The 20,454-nt window shown below is 37.3% G+C and overlaps 1 pseudogene; it reads left to right on the top strand.

Moving 5' to 3' along the window:
• The window catches only part of LOC100355698 (eukaryotic translation initiation factor 2 subunit 2-like), a 135,265-nt pseudogene extending 125,882 nt beyond the window's left edge, over positions 1 to 9,383 (top strand).
• The last annotated feature ends 11,071 nt before the right edge of the window (positions 9,384 to 20,454 follow it).

The following is a 20,454-nucleotide window of genomic DNA, read 5'->3' as shown; positions in this document are numbered from 1 at the left end:
TCATCCAAGAATAGTTACGACATTCTAGAATGGATTTTAAAGGCTTTAACACATTGAAATTGAAGGTGACATCTTCTGTACATTTGATTCTCTTCCTTATTCATTACTACTTCTTCCTCCCAAGAATTCACAGCTTAATACAAACTCTCAAAAAATCCATAACATTCTAAAAGATTAGGAACCTCAATACTATGCCTATAGAGACCCTGCCAAAACCAATCACTGCGTGGACAACTAAGGGGGTTGAAAGGCTTTCACACAGATTGAAAAAAACTATCCCTGTTTCCTTCCAAATCCTTCCCTTACATATTAGGAGAGAATTGCATCCCAGGGCCCAATGAAGGGACAAGTTTGCAGAGCCCTGGAGACAAGCAGTAACACACCATTCTACCTTCATCGGCCAGGCAGCTACCAAGAACAAAGGCCACATCTCTGGATACCTTGCCAACAAATGCAGAACTGTTTCACAAATTGATCGCTTCTCTGAGGTACCCACAATGTACCTGGAGAGAAGCTTCAAGAACAAGTGGAGGAGCGGCTGTCCTCCTATGAGACCGGAGAGATTCCGAGGAAGAATCTGGATGTCATGAAGGAAACCATAGTTCAGGCAGAGGTGGAGGCTGCAATCACCAGGGAGCTGGAGAAACAGAAGAAACACTTGAAGAAGAAAGCTGTGCTCACCCTGAAGTCTTTGGAGAAGAGTAGCAGCACCCTAGTGGAGTGCAAGGAGGCACATGAAAAACCCAAAAAGAAGAAAAAGCAAAAGCCCCTTTAGGCTCCTCAGGAGGATGGAATGAAAGATCCATCTGTCTCTTCCTTCAAACCCAAGAAAAATAAATCTTTTTCCAAGAGGAGTTGGTTAGTAGTGATCTGGAGAAGACAAGTGGCAGCGTAAGCCTACCCAAAAGGAAGCAACCCTCGGCCAAGGAGGAAATTGCAAAAGATGCAGAGGAGGCAGACAGCTGGAGAGTCCCCAAGAAAAAGAGGAAATTCTCTTCCAACGAGGAGCCTGTCAGCAGTAGTCCTGAAGAGGTTGCTGGCAGCAAGAGCGGTGCTAAGAAAAATGAAAAGCTCCACAAAGCATTCCAGGAAGGTTATCAAGGATATTTCCTGAGATGGACATAACCCAAGGCACTATTTTCCAACCTGTGTCTTCACACCAATAAAAACAAATTCACACACACACACACACACACACACACCGATAAGGACAAGGAAAAGGAGAAGAAAAGAGGAGGAGGAGCTGAAGCTCCCATGCAAGTCTCTTACAACAGTTTTCTGTATTGGCCTAGGCAGTTATTTTCTGGCCTACACCCTTCCTATGGGGAGTATTCCTCCTACATCACCTACTGCCCCAAGCTTATCAGTAGAGCTGTGCCCCAGGCCATGTAGTGGTGGCATGGAATGCCTGAAGCAAATTCAGAATTACAGAATTCCAATGGGAGTGGCCCTGGAGGGGATAAGGGAAACAGGGCTAAGATTTCCCCTATAGCAAAAATCCTGTTTTCCCCAAACCCTTCAGGGTGAATGAGGAGTGAGGCTCAGCGTGAATTAGTATCTCAAAGCAAGCCCACCAACAAGGTCCACAGTAATTTTTCTTCTTTTTTTGTCATAGGAAAAGAAAGCCTCATTTCTGATTTCCTTTCCATGAACTACAAACTCTCATTCTGCTGTGTCTGCCTGGGCTAATGCAACCCCAAATTGCTTTTTTCTCACACTTCTGATGTGTTCCCTTTGCTCGGCTTCTCTCTTGGTCAGCAGACATTCTGCAGTTCCAGGGAAAGGGGAAGAAGTGGATGTGTTATGCTAATATAGTTCTGTCTCTCTCTTACTTTACAGTGGCAAATCTCTATTCTCAGGAAGGCTTTTCCATATGGCTTTTAAACACCTGATCTGTTCCTCTGAGGATCAATAGATGTGAAATATAGCCTTAGACGAGAAAACATGGGGGCAGACACAAAATAAAGTCTGAAAATCTGTTCTGTTAAACTTAGATCTTCGGTTTACTTGCCTTTATTTGTTCCTAGCCCCATTTTACCTCTAGTTTTCAAGATAACAGCTACTTCTAGGTCTGGAAGTTAGATCTCATACCACTAGCAAGTCAGGCAGGAACAGTTCCATAAACAAAATGATTTTCTGGATTCCATGGTCACTATGTTCATGATTTCCTTCTGGGATCAATAGGTTGACTTTAACTTCCCAGAATCTTAAATCTGAGTGCTCTAAATTGTGTAGTCACCTATATTGTGATGCAGAGACAAGATTCACAGTCACTCATCAAAATTTGGGGTATGCTAATAATCAATTTTAGATGAAATGACTATAAAAGGATGAATTCTTGCTTTCATCCCTGACAGTTAAAGGTCAGCTAAGCTTCAAACTAGACGTTCCTCCTATTGGCTTCTCCCAACTTTGTTTTCCTGTCCCACTTGAAAACCTGGCCGAGGTGTCAGGACTCATCTGTGTATCTTGATATTGTGGTTTGAGATACTTGAAGTCATTTTCCCCCTGTTTTCTGAAACATTTTTTTTTTCATATAAGGAAAGATGGAAGCATTGAAAATATAGTCAGGTTTGCACTTAGAAAGAAGGTAAAGAAAGCAGTGTCTATGGGGAGATAATAGTATCGGGTTTGCACATATATTCTCACTGGAATTGTTTGGATTAAGTTACATATGCAGGTTGAATATGATTTGGAATAAAATAAGAAAATTGATTCATATCTTTAAAACAATGTTTTGGATCCATCCCCTTATTTCTTAACTATTTATTGGACCTTTACTTTACCATGGCAAGCTCTGGGATATTGGAAGAATATGAATCTGTAAAATGGTTAGTCTTCTTTTCACAGAGTTCTCTCTCCAAGGGCTGGCATTGTGGTGCTTCAGGTAAAGCTGCAGCCTGCAATGCCAGCATCCTATATGGGTGCCATTTCATGTTCTGAATGTACCAGTTCTCATCCAGCTCCCTGCTAGTGGCCTGGGAAAAGCAGCAGAAAATGGCCTAAATATTTGTTTCCTATCACCCATGTGGGAGACCCAGATGAAATTCCTGGATTCCTGGCTTCTTCCTGACCCAGAACTGGCTGTTGTGCTCATCTAGGGAGTGAAATAGTGGATGTAAGATCTCTCTCTCTCTCTCCTTCTCTCTGTCTCTCCCTCTTTCTCTGTAGCTCTGACTTTTGAAAGAAAGAATGAATAAATAAATAAGTAAATCTAAAAAATTAAAAAATAATTGTCTCTTTAGTTGGAGAAAATAAACTACAAAAATAAATGGTTAAGGTGTGTACTTTTTTGGAAGACCCAAAAGTAATTCTGAGGGTATGAATGTTCTAAATTCAGTTTCAGCAAATTCCAATTGTATGCAAACACATTTATTAAATAGGTTTATGATTAAAGCATCAATAGCTGCAATTTCTTGATTAACAGTTATTTTACCCAGTTAAACTAACAAAGATAAGCAAATAGCAGGATTTTGAAATTGCAGTAGCCCAATATCTGATTGCAAGGTTTACACTTTTGGAAATAGGTAGGAATACAAAAAAGTCATTTTAGCAAGCTGATATGTGTTTGAACATTTTGCCAAAATGAAATTCATTACATTTTGAGGCACATCATTGTCCATCTCTAAGTTACTTACTTCTTGATGCTCTATTCTGATTTAATGTAACATTGGAACCAGATATGAACTTGAAAGGGCAGGTGACCAAAGACCATAAGTTATCTTTGAAGTATGCAACATGTAATAGGTTCCAAGTACAGGAAACTTTCAGAATGATTGAAATTATATTTCCCAGCAGCATGAAAAAAAATCACTTGGAATTTTAATGAAGCTGAAGTTTAAGGAGAAAAATACAGTATTTCCATAGTGTTAAAATTATGCCCTTCAATGATGCAAGATCATGATGCAGGAAAGGGAGAGATTTCGGCAAAAGGAGAGCAGTCACGGGTTCCTGGGGCTCTCTTATACTGCTTCCTATCCTTTTTTTTTTTTAAAGATTTATTTATTTATTTGAAAGTCAGATTTAGACAAAGAGAGGAGAGACAGAGAGAAAGAGAGAGAGAGAGAGAGAGGTCTTCCATCTGCTGGTTCACTCCCCAGTTGGCCACAACTGCCGGAGCTGCACCGATCCGAAGCCAGGAGCCAGGAGCTTCTTCCAGGTCTCCCACGTGGGTACAGGGGCCCAAGGACTTGGGCCATCTTCTACTGCTTTCCCAGGCCATAGCAGAGAGCTGGATCAGAAGGGAGCAGCTGGGTTTCAAACCGGCACCCTTATGGGATGCCGGCACTTCAGGCCAGGATGTTAACCTGCTGTGCCACAGCGCCGGCCCCACCCTATCTTTTTTTTTTTTTTTTTGACAGGCAGAGTGGACAGTGAGAGAGAGAGACAGAGAGAAAGGTCTTCCTTTGCCGTTGGTTCACCCTCCAATGGCCGCTGCGGCCTGCGCGCTGCAGCCGGCGCACTGCGCTGATCCGATGGCAGGAGCCAGGAGCCAGGTGCTTTTTCCTGGTCTCCCATGGGGTGCAGGGCCCAAGCACCTGGGCCATCCTCCACTGCACTCCCTGGCCACAGCAGAGAGCTGGCCTGGAAGAGGGGCAACCGGGACAGAATCCGGCACCCCAACCGGGACTAGAACCCGGTGTGCCGGCGCCGCTAGGCGGAGGATTAGCCTAGTGAGCCGCGACGCCGGCCCCCCACCCTATCCTTGTTGAGCTCACTCAAGCCACAACCTTGTCCAGGAACGACATGATTTTTGATCCTAGTATGAGTAAGAAGAAGAAGAAAAAGAAGAAGCAGCCTTTTATGCTAGATGAGGAAGCAGATGCCCAGACAGAAGAGACCCAGGATTTGGGAACAAAAGAAGTAGAACCAGAGCCAACTGAGGACAAAGCCATGGAGGCTGAAAAAGAGGACAGCAGGATAAAAGGCACTTCTGATGATCGGTGTGATTTGAACTTTAATCAAAAGAAAAAGAAGAAAAAACCAGAAATATATTTTATGTTTATGCAGGTGAAGAAGATGTTAAAGACCTTAAGAATGAAAGTGACGTTTGCAATAAGTCTGTATATTACTTGTGGTAGTATAGACATTTTGATGATATTATTTCTTCTCATCTATGAACATGGGAGAGTTTTCCATTTTCTTGTGTCTTCTTCTATTTCTTTTTTTAAGGATATTTAATTTTAATTGTAGCGATCTTTCACATCCTTGGTTAAATTTATTCCAAGGTATATAAAAATTTTTGTAGCTCTTGTGAATGGGATTGATTTTACAAGTACTTTCTCAGCCATGTCTTTGTGTGTACGAAGGTGATTGATTTTTGTGTGCTGATTTTATATACTGTAACTTTATCAAACTCTCTTACAAGTTCCAATTGTTTCTTAGTGGAGACTTTAGTTCTCCTATATATAGAACCATGTCATCTGAAAATAGGGATAGTCTGACTGTCTCCTTTCCAATTTGTATCTCTTTGATTTCTTTTTCTTGCCTAATGGCTCAGGCTAAAACTTCTAGGACTATATTGAATAGCAATGGTAAAAATAGGCATCCTTGTCTGATTCCAAATGTTAGTGGAAATGCTTCCAGCTTTTCCCCACTTAATATGATGCTGGCTGTAGTTGTCATATACTGCCATGATTGTGTTGAGGAATGTTCTTTTATACCCAATACCATGAAAGGATGTTGTATTTTATCAAATGCTTCCTCTACAACTATTAATATAATCATATGGCTTTTAGTTATCAATTTGTTAATGTGATACATTACATTTATTGATTTGTGTATGATATGCCATCCCTGCATACCAGGGATAAATCCCACTTGGTCTGGATGAATGATCTTTCTGATATGATATTGAATTTGATTTGCTAGTATTTCGTTGAGGATGTTTGCATCTATGTTCATCAGGGATACTGATTTATAGTTCCCTTTCTTTGTTGTATCTTTTTCTGGTTTGGGAATTAAGATGATATTGGCTTCATAGAAGGATTTGGGGAGGTTTCTCTCCATTTTAATTGGTTTGAATAGTTTAAGAAAAATTGAAATTAGCTCTTCTTTTAAAAATTGGTGGAATTAAGCAGTGAAGACATCCAGTCTTGGGCTTTTCTTTCTTGGGAGAGACTTCACTATAGATTCAATCTCCATCTTGGTTATTGGTCTATTTAGGATTTCTACATCTTCAAGGTTCAATGTTGGTAGACATAATGTGTCCAGAAATCTATCCATTCCTTCTAGATTTTCCACTTTGTTTGCATATAGCTGTTTGTAGCCATTCCTTTTTATTTCTCTAGTATCTGTTGTAATATTTCCTTTTTCATCTGCAATTTTATTTATTTAGGTCTTCTCCCTCTTTTTGTTTGTTGGTTAGTTGGGCCGATAGTGTTTTGTTTATTTTTCAGAAAACCAGTTCTTTATCTCACTGATCTTGTGTATTTTTTGTTTCAATTTTATTTATATTTTCTGTATTTTTAAATTATTTCTTCCCTCTTACTACTTTTGGATCTTGTTTGCTTTTATTTTTGTAGGTCTTTCAGATGCATTGTTAAATAGTTTATTTGATGCCTTCCCAATTTATTGATGTAGGTGCTAATTGCTATAAACTTTCCCTCCTAATGTTTCTTTTGCTGCACCCTATAAGTTTAGATATGTCATGTTGTCACCTTCATTCATTTCTAGGCAGTTTTTCATTTCTGTTTTGATTTCTTCTATGACTCACTGTTCATTTTTGTGTATGTTGTTCTATCTCTATGTGTTTGCATATTTTCAAGAGTTTCATTTTCTTAAGAAGTATTTTTTATTTATTTGAAAGTTACAGAGAGAGAGAGGGAGGGAGACACACACATACACACACAAACACACACAGAGAGATTGAGAGAGGGGAGAGAGAGAGAGAGAGAGAGAGAGAGAGAGGTTTTCCCATCTGCTGGTTCACTCCACAAATGGCTGCAATGGCCAGAACTAAACCTAAGTGAAGCCAGGACCTAGTATTTCTTCTGGGACTCCTACTGGTGTATAGAGGTCCAAGGACTTGGACCATCCTCTCCTGCTTTCCCAGGAACATAGTAGGGAGTTGAATCAGAAGTGAAACAGCCAGAACACAAACTGGCACCCATGTGAGATGCTGGCATTGCAGGTTTTGGCTTTACTTGCTACACTATAAGACCAGTCCCTGAGAATTTCTTAAGTTGTTAATTTTCATCTTTATTCCTTTGTGGTCAAAAAAGATACATGGTATGATTTCAATTCTCTTTTGAATTTGCTGAGACTTGCTCTGTGGCTTAGAAATATGGTGTCAGATTTCATACGGAAACACAAGAGACTCTGAATAAGTAAAGCCATTTCAATCAAGAAAAACAAAACCTGAGGTGTTATAATGTGAGACTTCAATAGCAGGATACCTATAATCAAAATATCCAGATACTGGCACAAAAATAGACATGTAAACCAATGGAACAGAATAGAATCCCCAGAAATTAATCCATGCAGCTACAACCAACTAAACTTTGACAAATGAGCTAAAACCAATCCCCAGAGAAAAGACAGTCTCCTCAACAAATAGGGTTTGAAAATTGCATCTATGCATGCAGAAGTATGTTTACTACCTGATACCATCAAATTACTAGAGGAAAACATCAGGGAAACTTTACAAGACATTGATATATGCACAGGTAATAGAAGCAAAAATCGACAAATGGGATTAAATCAAGCTGAGATGCTTCTGCACAGCAAGGAAAATACTCAACAAATTGAAGAGGCAACCGATAGAATGGTAGGAAATATTTACAAGCTATGCAACTGATAAAGGATTAATACACAGGACCAAGAGATTAAAAAAAAAACATTCCAGTTAAGAAATGGGCAAGTCATGAACATGCATTTTTCAAAGGATGAAATACAAATGGCAAACAGACACATGAAAAAATATTCAGGATCACTAGCCAACAGGGAAATGCAAATCATAACCACAATGAGGTTTCACCAACTCCAGATAGAATGGTTATTATTCAAAAACAAAAAAGTAATACATTCTGGTGAGGATGTGAGGAAAAACTACCCTAATGCACTCTCTTTGGGGATGTAAATTAGTGCAATCATTATAAAAGACAGTATGGATATTCCTGAGAAATTTGAAAATAGATCTACCATACAACCCAGCCATTTCACTCCTGGGGATTTACCCAAAGGAAATGAAATCAGCTTATGAAAGAGTTATTTATACCTTCATTTTTATTGCAGGTCAATTCACAATAGCTAAGATATGGAATCAATCCAGATTCCCATAAACTGATGACTGGATAAAAAAAAAAATGTTGTGTGTATTCACTATGGAATATTACTATGTCATAAAAAAGAGGGAAATCTTGTATTTTGCAACAAAATGAATGCAACTGGAAACCATTATGCTTAGTGAAATAGGCCAGCCCCAAATAGGTAAATATCATATTTCCTCTGGTATGTAGTAGTTAACATAGAATACAAAAAATGTATAGGAATGAAATGGACATCTTGTGATTTGATTGTTGTTTTTAGCTCTTGTTTAACTCCTGTGTAACTATGGTTTTTCAACTTTTTACTTGTGAGTATTATGGCAAGTAGTGCACTAAGGCTGTGATTATATAATGGATTGAAATTATGTTTTTGCAAAAATTAAAAGTCTAAAAAGGAATGAAGGAGGAGGTTTGAGGGAGGGAGACACAAAAGGGAGAAAATACAGTTAATTTCTTAGAATTATACCTATGAAATACATGAAATCTGTTCTGTTTATATTATTATTTTTTTAAAAAAGTGATTTTCAAGATCCACATGAACCTGAGGATGACCTAAGAATTTTGCTTGGCAAAAATAATAGTAAAACGCAAAAGAAGAATACCAAGCTTTAGAATATGAAGACAGCAAGAAAGACAATGGAATCTCATTGAGTAACCAGACAGGCCCTGCTTGGGCAGGCAAAAAAAGAGATATTGTATTCAATATCATGAGAGAAAAGAATCCAGATATGATTGTTAGAGAGAAAAGGAAATTTGTTATGAAACCTCTACAGGTCATCCAAGTGGGAATCAAGAAGACTTTTTCAACTTTACAGGTATCTGTAAATTATTATACTTTTTGCCCAAACATCTCCTTGCATTTTTATTGGATAAATTGAATACAAGTGATTCTATGGATACTGATAACCAAGTTTTAATCAAAGGAAGATTTCAACAGGAACAATATAAAAATGTCTTGAGAATGTAAATCAAGAAATATGTCACTTATCACACATGCCAATTACCAGATGCAATCCTCCGGACATCCTACTCTGCTTCTTACAGTTCAAAACTTATTATTCTGCACGTTCTGTTGCCAATATCAAAACTGATTTCCAGGCTTTCACGGGCAAGTGAGTACAGTCCTGTGTCAAGGCTAACTAGTTTGCTAATCACCACTGATTTTGCAAAGTGTGTTGTAGAGAGTTTGTTGCCCAGGTTTTACATCAAAGTGGATATGCCATTGTATTAAATTAAGATAGAAAAGCTGCCAAATTTTTTTTGGTGAGTGGTTAGTTGATCTGAAATCCTTGCAAGATGCTGATGCTCTAGCTGGTAACATATTCATTGCCTGCTTTCACAACTGTCATAAAAATATAATGGGATAAGAAGGTGCTTTCTTGAAATTGTTCATAGACTCCTTTAAAATGCAAGATAAAGTTATTATAACAGCAAAAAAAAAGTTATGGACCAAGATTACACTACATACTTGAGTACCTACCAAATTTCTGCAGGTGATAAACTTCTATACTGCTCCTTTTTCTTTGTAAGATTAATTAATGAATTAACTAAGAATTAACCTAAAAAGTGGAATTACAGAGGGAAAGGGAGAAACAGAGAAGGAAAGAGACAGACAGAGAGAGAAATCTATCCACTGGTTCACTGCTCCAATTAGTGAACTAATCAGGACTGGGGCAGGCTGAAACCAGGAAATTTGATCTCCATCCAGGTCTCCCACATGGGTGGCAGGGGCCCAAGCAATTGAGCCAACTTTCACTTCTTTTCTAGGTGCATTATCAGGGAGCTGGGTCAGAAGTAGTGCAGCCAGGACTCCAACCAGTGCTCACATGGGAGGCTATCACAGTGGTGGCTGCACCTACTGCGTCATAATGTCAGCCCCTCAATACTGCTCTTGACAGCAAAGTACTCATGTCTCAATCTGCTTGAGTCTTTAACTTTTTCTCTTAAAGTATCCACGTTAGAAAGAATTTTTTGATTTTTCCTTCATCCTCTGTTGGCTAAATATGAAGGAAATTTGAGGAAGTTGATCATAAATAATGTTGTTAGAGTTGATGTTTTATCATAGGTGAGAAAATAATAATAATCATTTAGGGTAATTGATAACTTCTTTTTGAAACTAGTTGCTGAATATAGTTATCTTTATAACAATGAACCAGTTCTGGGGACCAAAAATAACTCTCTTCTGTGTAGACTCAGTACTTAGCTGGGTTCAGTAAGGGAACACCTGAACTGAGCAAAAAGGCTATGATACTTGGATTTGGCTCTGTCACTCCAGATGAGAGGAGGAAACAGGTCATTGTTTAAGCCTAGTTGAAACCTGCTGCACTTAAGGAAATCTGCTACCATTTTTCTTCATCTTCCAACTTTACTGATTCATTATCACATTTAAAAGACAGTTTGTAATAGTTAGTAACAAGCTCATGCTGGTATGACACTGCAAAATTAAAAGTTTGATATTTTTCAACCACCTTGTATTTCCACAACTCCATTTCCCCCTATATTCTTGAGGTTTGTCTAGTCTATGGATAAATTATGAATTGTGTCTTAGACTTTTAACAAGTGTTTAGTCTTTTGATATGTATGATGGTAGACACAAGTAAGAATAGCACATGATCTTTCATAATAGGGAAGTGAATAGTTGTATAATATTTAATAACATTCTTGCTGCCCACTGTGAAGCTGAAATGAACTAAAGGGGGTGCGCTAGCTGGAGAGAGGGAGCAAGAGAAGTTAGAGTACACTGAAGGGACCAACACTGAGCCAGGGGGTTCCAGGACCTGGTCATAACAGGAGGAGCATTCATCCATGGCACTGGAGTTAGTATTCCTGGGGGGAGAACTTGGAAAGGTAGTGCAGCACATCAAGAAGACAGGGTGAGACAAGGTGATGCTAAAAAAGGAGAGAATGAGAAATGAGGGCTGAGGCAGAGATGATCAAAAGCAAGCTGTAATGCAGCACAAAAAATGGGTCAAGACCAACAGTAGAGAACTAAGCCTGTGAACAGCAAGAGAGAGCCTGAGTTCTCCTTTTATGTGTTACCCAGTGTGTGGACCTGGTGTGAGGATGGAGGTTTGCAGAAACCATTCAGGGCTGAATAAAAACAGATTTTAATATGTACTTAAGGAGCGGCCTTTGTTATAGGGTGAATAATCATAAGATTATCAAAATACATTATTTTAATTTTCTAAATAATTTACTAATTAAAAATTGTATGTGTCCTGTGTGGGAGACTTTTATAATATAAGCAACTCAAGTATTTCCATTTTCTGTAAATTTTGTCTGTAGGAATTCTCCCATTATGATTTACCTGGCAATCAGTACTTATATTCCTTGGACTTGTCACAAACTACGTGCACAGCAGTTATTTTTTCATTGTGAATTTTACTGCATTACTCCTTTCAGCCACCCAACACCAATGTCCTTGTGCTCCAAGCTTTATACTTTAATTTCTAATTATACTTTAATTCCTAATTATTAAGCTTCTAATTTATTGATGTCTTTGGATCACAAAATTTGTTTTAACCCCAATCTACAATTTGTTTTAGTGCCTGCATGATTCTCCTTTGAAATCTTGAAAGCAAACTACTTGTCTGGAACTACAGTAGGTCTAGGAAACCATAGCGAGTCCTCCTTTCCCAACCACCTTGGTGTCACTGCCTTATTTGTTCCAACTTTCTTGAAAATACTTCAAAATAGCATCTGTATACTCTTTGTTAGATAAATACACTCTCTTCTCTCCATCAATTTGAGCACATAGGAGTGAATTATTGCATGAGAAGAATTCTTCAAATTTAAAAATCCAATATGGGGAAGGTGCGCTGGCTCAATAGATTAATCCTCCACCTGAGGCACCAGCATCCCATATGGGTGCCGGTTCTAGTCCTGGCTGCTCCACTTCCAATCCATCTCTCTGCTATGGCCTGGGAAAGGAGCAGACGATGGCCCAAGTCCTTGGGCCCCTGTACTCATGTGAGAGACTGAGAAGAAGTGCCTGGCTCCTGGCTTTGGATCAGTGCAGCTCTGGCTGCTGCAGTCATTAGGGGAGTGAACCAAATGAAGGAATACCTTTCTCTCTGTCTTTCCCTCTCATTGTCTGTAGCTCTACCTCTCAAATAAAATAAATAAAAATCTAAAAAAAAATTCCTATCCTATAACAGGGGGATTCTTATTAAGGCTACTCTGAATCATGGAAGATAAAAGCAATTCTGTTTAGGTGGGGCTGCCACACTTGCTTAATCGAATGGTGTGTTACCAATCCAAGCATTGTATAGTCTCCAGTGCACTGAATTGAACTGACTTTGTGAATTTACTTTTTCAAGACTTCTCTTAGGTAGAAAGATAATATGTATGCATGAAAAATTAAATAATATTATGAAGCAACAGTATGAGAAGTGTAACAGTACAAGATTAATTAGCCAAGGAGCCCTATAACAATAGGTCCTATAGTTTAGAAGAGAAATTAATCAGATCTGGGGTGAATTGGAAAGGTTCACTGGAGAGAATACTACATAAAAGCATCTTGAAAATAGTGAAAATAATTAAAGGTAGACAAGCAAGAAGGGAAGCATTTCAGGCCAGAACAGCAAACACTTGTGGGGGAAAAATGTGTTGCAAAGCAGCTTCAGACATAGCTATAAAAAAAAAAAAAAAAAAACTGCTAGAAAGGCTGCAAGAAATCTGTCCTCTTCTTTCATAGGATGATTTAGCATTAGTGTCTAGAAATTTTGGAAGTTGCTCTTCACGAACAGTGCTATCTAGATATCAGCTGTTTCTAATTAGGATCATACTCACCAAAATAGCATGGAGCATAACGGATCCTTAGCTCCTCCTATTTCTTTATTCTTCTGCTTTCTTCTTTCCTGCTCCAGTCTACCAGCTTCTCAAGCCACTATTCTACTCTGATCGCCTTAAAGAGTCTTTGCAGTACCTGCAAATTAATTTTACTGTGGTGGCAACTGTAAAAGCAAAATTGTGATCTTTCTAAACTCTACAGATTCTCTTCTTATTTTTTTTAAAGATTTATTTATTTATTTGAAAGGCAGAGTTACAGAGAGGTAGAGGCAGAGAGACAGAGAAAGAGAGGTCTTCCATCTGCTGGTTCACTCACCAAATGGCTGCAGCAGCCAAAGCTGGGCTGATCCAAATCCAGAAGCCAGGAGCCTCTTCCAGGTCTCCCACATGGGTACAGGGACCCAAGGACTTGGGTCATTGTCTACTGCTTTCCCAGGCCATAGCAAAGAGCTGGATCGGAAATGGAGCAGCTGGGACTCTAATCAGCACCCGTATGGGATTCTGGCACTACAGGGAGCGGCTTTACCCACTATGCCACAGTGCTGGCCCCCAGATTCCCTTCTAAGAATGCTGAGGTACTGACTGCTCTCTATGGAGACTCTAAAGAAAATATATTTTATTACATATATTTGCAAGGAGTCAATTATATGATATTAAATGATAAAAATATATGATTAAAAGAGAATATTTATTCTTTCACTCAAATAATAACCAGAAGTAAAAGTCACATATGCCAAAATAAGTAAATACAATGAACCCACCCACCTAAGAACAAGGAGTCCTAAATAAATCATGTGCAGAGATCTTATTGACTAAGTCATAATGTAAGATTAATTGAATAGTATCATGATCAGTGGAAGGCAGAGATGAATTTATTTGATGATGTGAGAGGAATGTGGTATTTGGAAGGCAAAGAAAATCCAAATCCTATCCTTGGGACTCCATTACATAAGGACAACAAAGTTCAAGGAATGAAAGTTTGAATACTGGCAATAGATAACCTAGAACATAAAAATAATACCACATTATAATATGTCATGATTATAAAAATATGACATCACTACAAATGAAAAACATTTTTCTACCCCCAGGCATTGAAGTTTCTGTAGCAGTGATTTATAAAATTCTCAAATTTGGATTGACTATAAATACTGCCATCATGATGTACATAGTTATTAAAAGCTTCAAAAATTGTATATGGCACAGACATGAAACACAAAATATTTCCATCTGAAGATAATGCAGCCACTGCTACTTGTCAAAAAAAAAAGGAGGGAGATTTGGAAAGATTATCCCCAACTCTCTCTTTGCTCTTGCTTTCTGACTATAGTTCTTCACAATGTCTGTTTCAAGTTGAAGGTAACTAAACAAGAAAGCGATAGACGTCAGTCTCTTGGGCCACAGAACAATGGAAGAAAGTACAGGAAATGAATTGGAAGGTTAAATAGAGAGATGGCAATGCAGGAAGGGGGGGTAGAAGAATTCACCAATTAGCTCATAACTATTCATGACAATCTGAGAAGCCAGTTGGGAAACAGCATCCCTCAAGGTCAAGATATTGTCCTTCAGACTGCAAAATTAGTCTTAGACAAAAAAAAAAAAAATGTCATATTGCAACTTGTACATCCAGATGACTTATATTCAAGACTTTTCTTTTAATTCAAGTGACTTTGTATTCATTGAGTTTGGTGGATTGTATTTTTAGACACTGATACTATCTTCCTCACTCAGTATGAGAACCAAACTTTCCTGTTCTACTTATAGCAGGATTAGTCTTGTGACTTAATTTGTCCAATAAGGTGTAGTCATAATAGATATGGACCACTTCAAAGTAGCAGTTCTTAAAATCAGTGAATGGCTCAACATATTCTCTTTTCCATCTGCCACATGATCAAAAATGTTTACAAAGAGGTTGCTTTATCAATCTGGCTTTTGCAGAGTAGGGTAATAATAGTTAACAATAACATACCATACTTTTATAAATAGCTAAAACAAAGACTTCTGAATGTACACACTACAAAGAAACCTTGAATATATTAAGTGATAGCTGCTAATTACCATAATATGATCATTAAAATGTATGCATGTATCAAAATATTACATTGTACCACATAAATATGTATAATTTCTGTTTGTAAATAAAAATTTAAAAAAATATTAAAATTTAAAAAAATTATGTCAGACAAGGTATAGTCAAGCAATAAGAAATGCATTGCATAAAAGTAGAATCAATTTTATAAGTGACAGAGATTTTGGGGTCATTTATTGCCACAGTGTAACCTAACCTGTCTATATTGATACAGACACACTGGAGAATATGGCCATGGTTTCATTAAATTGCAAACTGAAGTTTGCCTCCATCTTCCTGATTCAATCAATGTCCTGGAAAAGAAATTCAGTGATGATACACAATAAAGGTGTGGCAGAGTAAGCCTTGAGCCCCTAGGATTCACTGTGACTATACTTAGTACTATATAAATACTACTTTAAAGAAAACTTTAGGAAGTAAATGTAGGCAAGATTATTGAATAGTCAGTTTCTGTGCAATGGAGTTCTGGGTTATCCCACCAGGTAAAATATTTTGTACAGGAAAAGTCTGGAGAAAGGGTAAAATGAGTAATGAGAAAATTAAGTTATGCTAACCTTAAGACTAATTAAAGAGGCAAGGAGTAGTATTGATGACTATCTTATATTAACTGGTCGTTCATCATTTTTTTTTATTCCCCACTTTCTCCCCTGCTACTTTGTATGAAGCATGATAGTGGCAGTTAATACTACTAATTGTGAAGAAATTGGGAGTAGATTTACAGAGAAAAAAAATTGAGATAATTTAAGAAAGACTCCTGGGACTTTCTCCCCTACATTGGAAATAAGAATTTTCTCATCCATGTTAATGGCAAGAATGAATGTCAAAGGACTAATGGAGTATCTGGTGCTGGTTATTCTCCATTTTTCTGACTCCCTATCCAATCTTTATCTTGCCTCAACTGCTTTTATGGTCTTAATGGTTAACCCTATAAACTATATCACTGTTTTACTGGCTGATCTCCAGTTAAATGGGAGTTACAAAAAATAAATCAGAAGCCAAAAGAAGGGACGGGTCCTTTCTCTGTTCCTTCCTGCTTCAGAACCACATCTCTGGCAGTGACTATTTTTGTCCTTTACTCAAGTTCTTTCTGATTAGCCCATCCTCCATAGGCTTACAGTGGATTACTGAAACATTATTTCCTCTGCTTGTTTAGGTATAGAGATGGAATTAACATTTAATAGCTGTTAGTCTATGACTGTTCCAATTTGCCTTCTTGTATCCCTTAATTCTTGCCATTCTTCTATAAGCATTTCCTTTATTCAAATTTATTTCTCTGAGTTCTTTATTGGGCTAATATTGCTCTCAACCTTAGCGCCCTTTGTTTGCTGATATTTCTAACATTCCTTTGCCATTATGCTTACAATTCAGAACCACAAATATTTATTTAAGAATAGAGATTCAATCTTACTTGATTTAGAAGACTTGAACATTTCCAAGGCATTTTCCCCCAGTGGAGAAAACACTGAAAACAGAAATTTAAAGTTGAAATTTCTAGTTTTCTTCAATAGCAGTTCTAAGCCTTGGATTGTCTCCCTAATTTTCCTTGTTATGTTCAAGTTCTCAAAAATTTCTCTGGGAATACAATGCCATTTTCTTAAGTAATTTAATTTTCTTTGAGAATAGACTATTCAGCAACTGGCTAAAATCTGAGTTACCATTTTTAATTCCTCATTCATGACCTTTCATTGTATCATCCTCTTATGGAAATCTAGCCAAAATAAAATAGAACTCAAATTTAGGATATAATTTGTTAATTCAAGTACATTGAGCAATTAATCAGTATTTCAATGGATTATTTGTGTGTTTTACAGTTCCAGGATTTTCTTGATGGTGGATGGCAAAAAGAAAATGGAGGATTTCTACCCAAGATTCATTAACAACCACATTGAACGAGGCCAACACACATGAAACAATTAGTTAACAGCATTAGATGATATAAGAAAGTGTGCTTAATTGTGTGATACAGAGTTTAAGAGCTTTGAGAGCTCAGGGAAAAGAGAAATCAATAAAGCATAGAGTATTCTAGAAATGTTTTAGCTTGAGGGAGCATCCAGTTTATATTTTGGAGTGGAAGGTTTTAAGACTTCTTTGTTTGTGTTTATCTTGAGGGATTGGCAATGTCTTTCTAAGTATATGCCATTCACAGGATGAAAGAGGCAGTAACACAAAACACTGACTACTAGTTGACCATTTCCCAGAATACACAGTGTCTACACTATTAAAATTTGATAAGTTTCACAACTAAAATCAATGGAAGACAATGTGCCATGTTCACCGAAATTTACTAAAGAAAATCAGGAGACCTTTATCTTTGTGCTCTTCTCTACACATATTATGTACAAATGGTAGTGGCTTTCTTTATAGGGTTTTAACACACATCTCATTACACTGAAATCCTGGCAGAATATTCAATAGAACATCTCTGAAGTCTGTGTGGAGGGCCTGATAGTTAAAATAATTAATAGGAATTAGTCAATCATTCTATAAATTGACTCAACATAAATTTTTCTATATTTAGGAAAATTTCTGGAGACATCATCTTTGCTACACAATAGAATATCACTTAGACTTGCCAACACAGTAACTTTTATCTATATTTATAGTTTATTCAAATGTTTTCTAGTAGATAGTTAACAAATATTTATTTGTGATGATAGAAATGCAGACATATCAACTGAGACGTGTCAATCACACATTTAATAGTATACAACTTAGAATGTTCCAGTGGATAAGGTGCTGGGTAAGACCCTACATCCCATATTATAGTGTCTGAGTTTTAATTACAGCTCCACTCATGATTCTGGAATTCTGCTAATACACTCACTGGGAGGGAGCAGGTGATGGCTCAAGTATTCATTAGGTTCTTGCAACTAATGTGGAAGAACTGGACAAGGTTCACAGCTCCTGGCTTTGGTCCAGACTGGTTGTTGGAAGCATCTGGGACATGAGTTAGCAGATGGGTGTGCACTTTCTCTTGTTCTCTCTCTTGGCCTGTCAAATAATAAAAAAGAAAGAGATGTATTGAATGCTATGGATTGAATGTCTACGTTACAACATAAACTCATTTGTTGAAATCCCACACCACCAGGTGACTATATTAAGAGATGGAGCATTGGAGAGGTAATTAAGACATGAGGACTTCATCCTCTTGATGGAGATTGTGTCCCTATGAAGAATGTCTGAAGGATTTGTCCATCTCTACAGTCAAGTAAGGGTACACTAAAAAGGTGCCATCTATGAGCAAAGGTCCTTCACCAGACCCAAAATTTGTTGGTACCTTGACTTTGGACTTCTCAGACTCCAGAATTGTGAAAAATAAAATTTTTGTTATTTATAAATTTACATAGCATAATGTATCCAGATAAAAAAAATAATTTGTGAACAATGAAGAGTCAAACTATTTCTTCTTCAATTCTTCATTGAAAAATATTGAACCTTTTAAAAAAGTTTTAAATGTATATGAGCTTCAAAAAGCTTGTAAGAAAATGAAACTGAAAAATAAAGTGCATTTGCCTACAAACTTTTTGAAGCTCTCTCCTTTGTACAGTCATATATACTTTAATTACAGGGATATGTTTTAAGAAATGTATCATTCGGCAATTTTATCATTGAGCAAACACTATAGAGTATATTTAACATAAAATAGATAAAATGATCTAGCCATAATTTTATGGCCTCATTGTGCATTTGATCCATCATTGACTGAAATGTCATTATAAGACACGTGTCTATATAAGTATATCACTTAACATTTATTGAAAAACTATTCTAAGGTTGCTGCTGGGCCTTCTCCTTCAGTCAAGGCAGTAGGCAACCATAATGGTATAGTTCTTTGATAATAGGGTAACTGTTTGTTCATTCCATGCATTATTACCCACCACTTGTCATTTTCAGTATAAAAGCAGTTGTTAGGGCCAAATGAGTAACATCTACAGAGATATGGTCATTTGTGCAGGGTTTTTTCTACAAGACAAAACAGAGATGACTGTGTGACATCATGCCAGGTGAGGGGAGGGGGGTTATGTGAATAGTGAATTCCCTACAAGGAGGGGACAGAGATGTTTGTGTTGGAGGCTGATATCTTGGTCTCCCTAAAATGTAGCCATTGGAATAGCTGTTGTACATGGAGGATATTGTGACAACAAATATGTGCTTGTTATCTTCCGCATGTATAAAATTTCTTTGCAAAATCCTGAAATAGACAATAAGGTGAATGAGGAATGACCAGAACCTATAGCCTGAGAATATATATTTTTAAAAATTAAATCTATAGTAACATTTGTGTTTCTACAACTGCAACCTTCATATCCTAGAATTATAGAATAAAGAAAAATATTATTGAGGTTTCCTTCTACAGCATGAGAAATATGATTATTGTTTACTGAATGGTGTTGGTGTGTGATTCACTGAATAGAATGAGCATTGAAGACTTCCTGCAATACTCTCCACTGTTCTGTTGGACAAAAGAAGGATCTTTCCTAGATCTAGGCCAAGAGAGATTACTTCTGGAAACACCACCCTCTTCCAAGAAATACAGCAACTGAGAAGTTTCTGTTTCATCTGCAGTGTTACCTTGAGTTGCAGAAACAGCAGTGATGAAATAGAGTTCTCTAAAACAGATTTTTCCCTTGCTTGGTTCAATTGTTTAAAATTGTTTTAAGTTGTTCTACATCTGTGAAAAGACGTTTTAATCAAGTCTTTGAAGAATTTGTGGGTAGAAAAATGTATTCTGAAATCTAAAAAAAATGGGCATCCCTTGGAAATTGTCATGAGATATATTAAAACTATAGCTTTTAATGAGCAAGATAACTGCTATGATTTGTTGCCTGCACTTTTCAGAGAGAAGATATACTACCAAATTATCCATGAACTCATGTTATTTAAAATATTTATTTATTTTTAATTATTTGAATAAGGGAGAACAGAAAGCAGGAGAGGCCCATCTGCTATTCCACTCCCCAAATACCCACAACATCCAGGGTTAAGCCAGGCCACAGTCAGGAGCTAGAAACTCCATCAGGATCTTCCAAACATGTGGCAGAGACCTAAGTGTTTGAACCATCACCTGTTGCCTCTCATAGTATGCATTAGCAGGAAGCTAACTTTGCTTATGGTCTTGTCCAAATACTGACAGAGTTTATGGTCACAAAAGGCTCCATAGCCTTGGCAGCTCATGGCAAGAGCCTCAGGTGATCATTGATGTCATATATAAGAGTTTTAATTGCTAAATTAACAACAGAAGTCACTGTGCACTTACTCCCCATTTGGGACTTCGGTCCTTAATGAGTTGTACTATGAGAATTAACT

The sequence above is a fragment of the Oryctolagus cuniculus genome, chromosome 10 (assembly GCF_964237555.1).
Source record: "Oryctolagus cuniculus chromosome 10, mOryCun1.1, whole genome shotgun sequence".
NCBI classification, from domain to species: domain Eukaryota; kingdom Metazoa; phylum Chordata; class Mammalia; order Lagomorpha; family Leporidae; genus Oryctolagus; species Oryctolagus cuniculus.
This window is presented reverse-complemented; position numbering and strand designations above follow the sequence as displayed.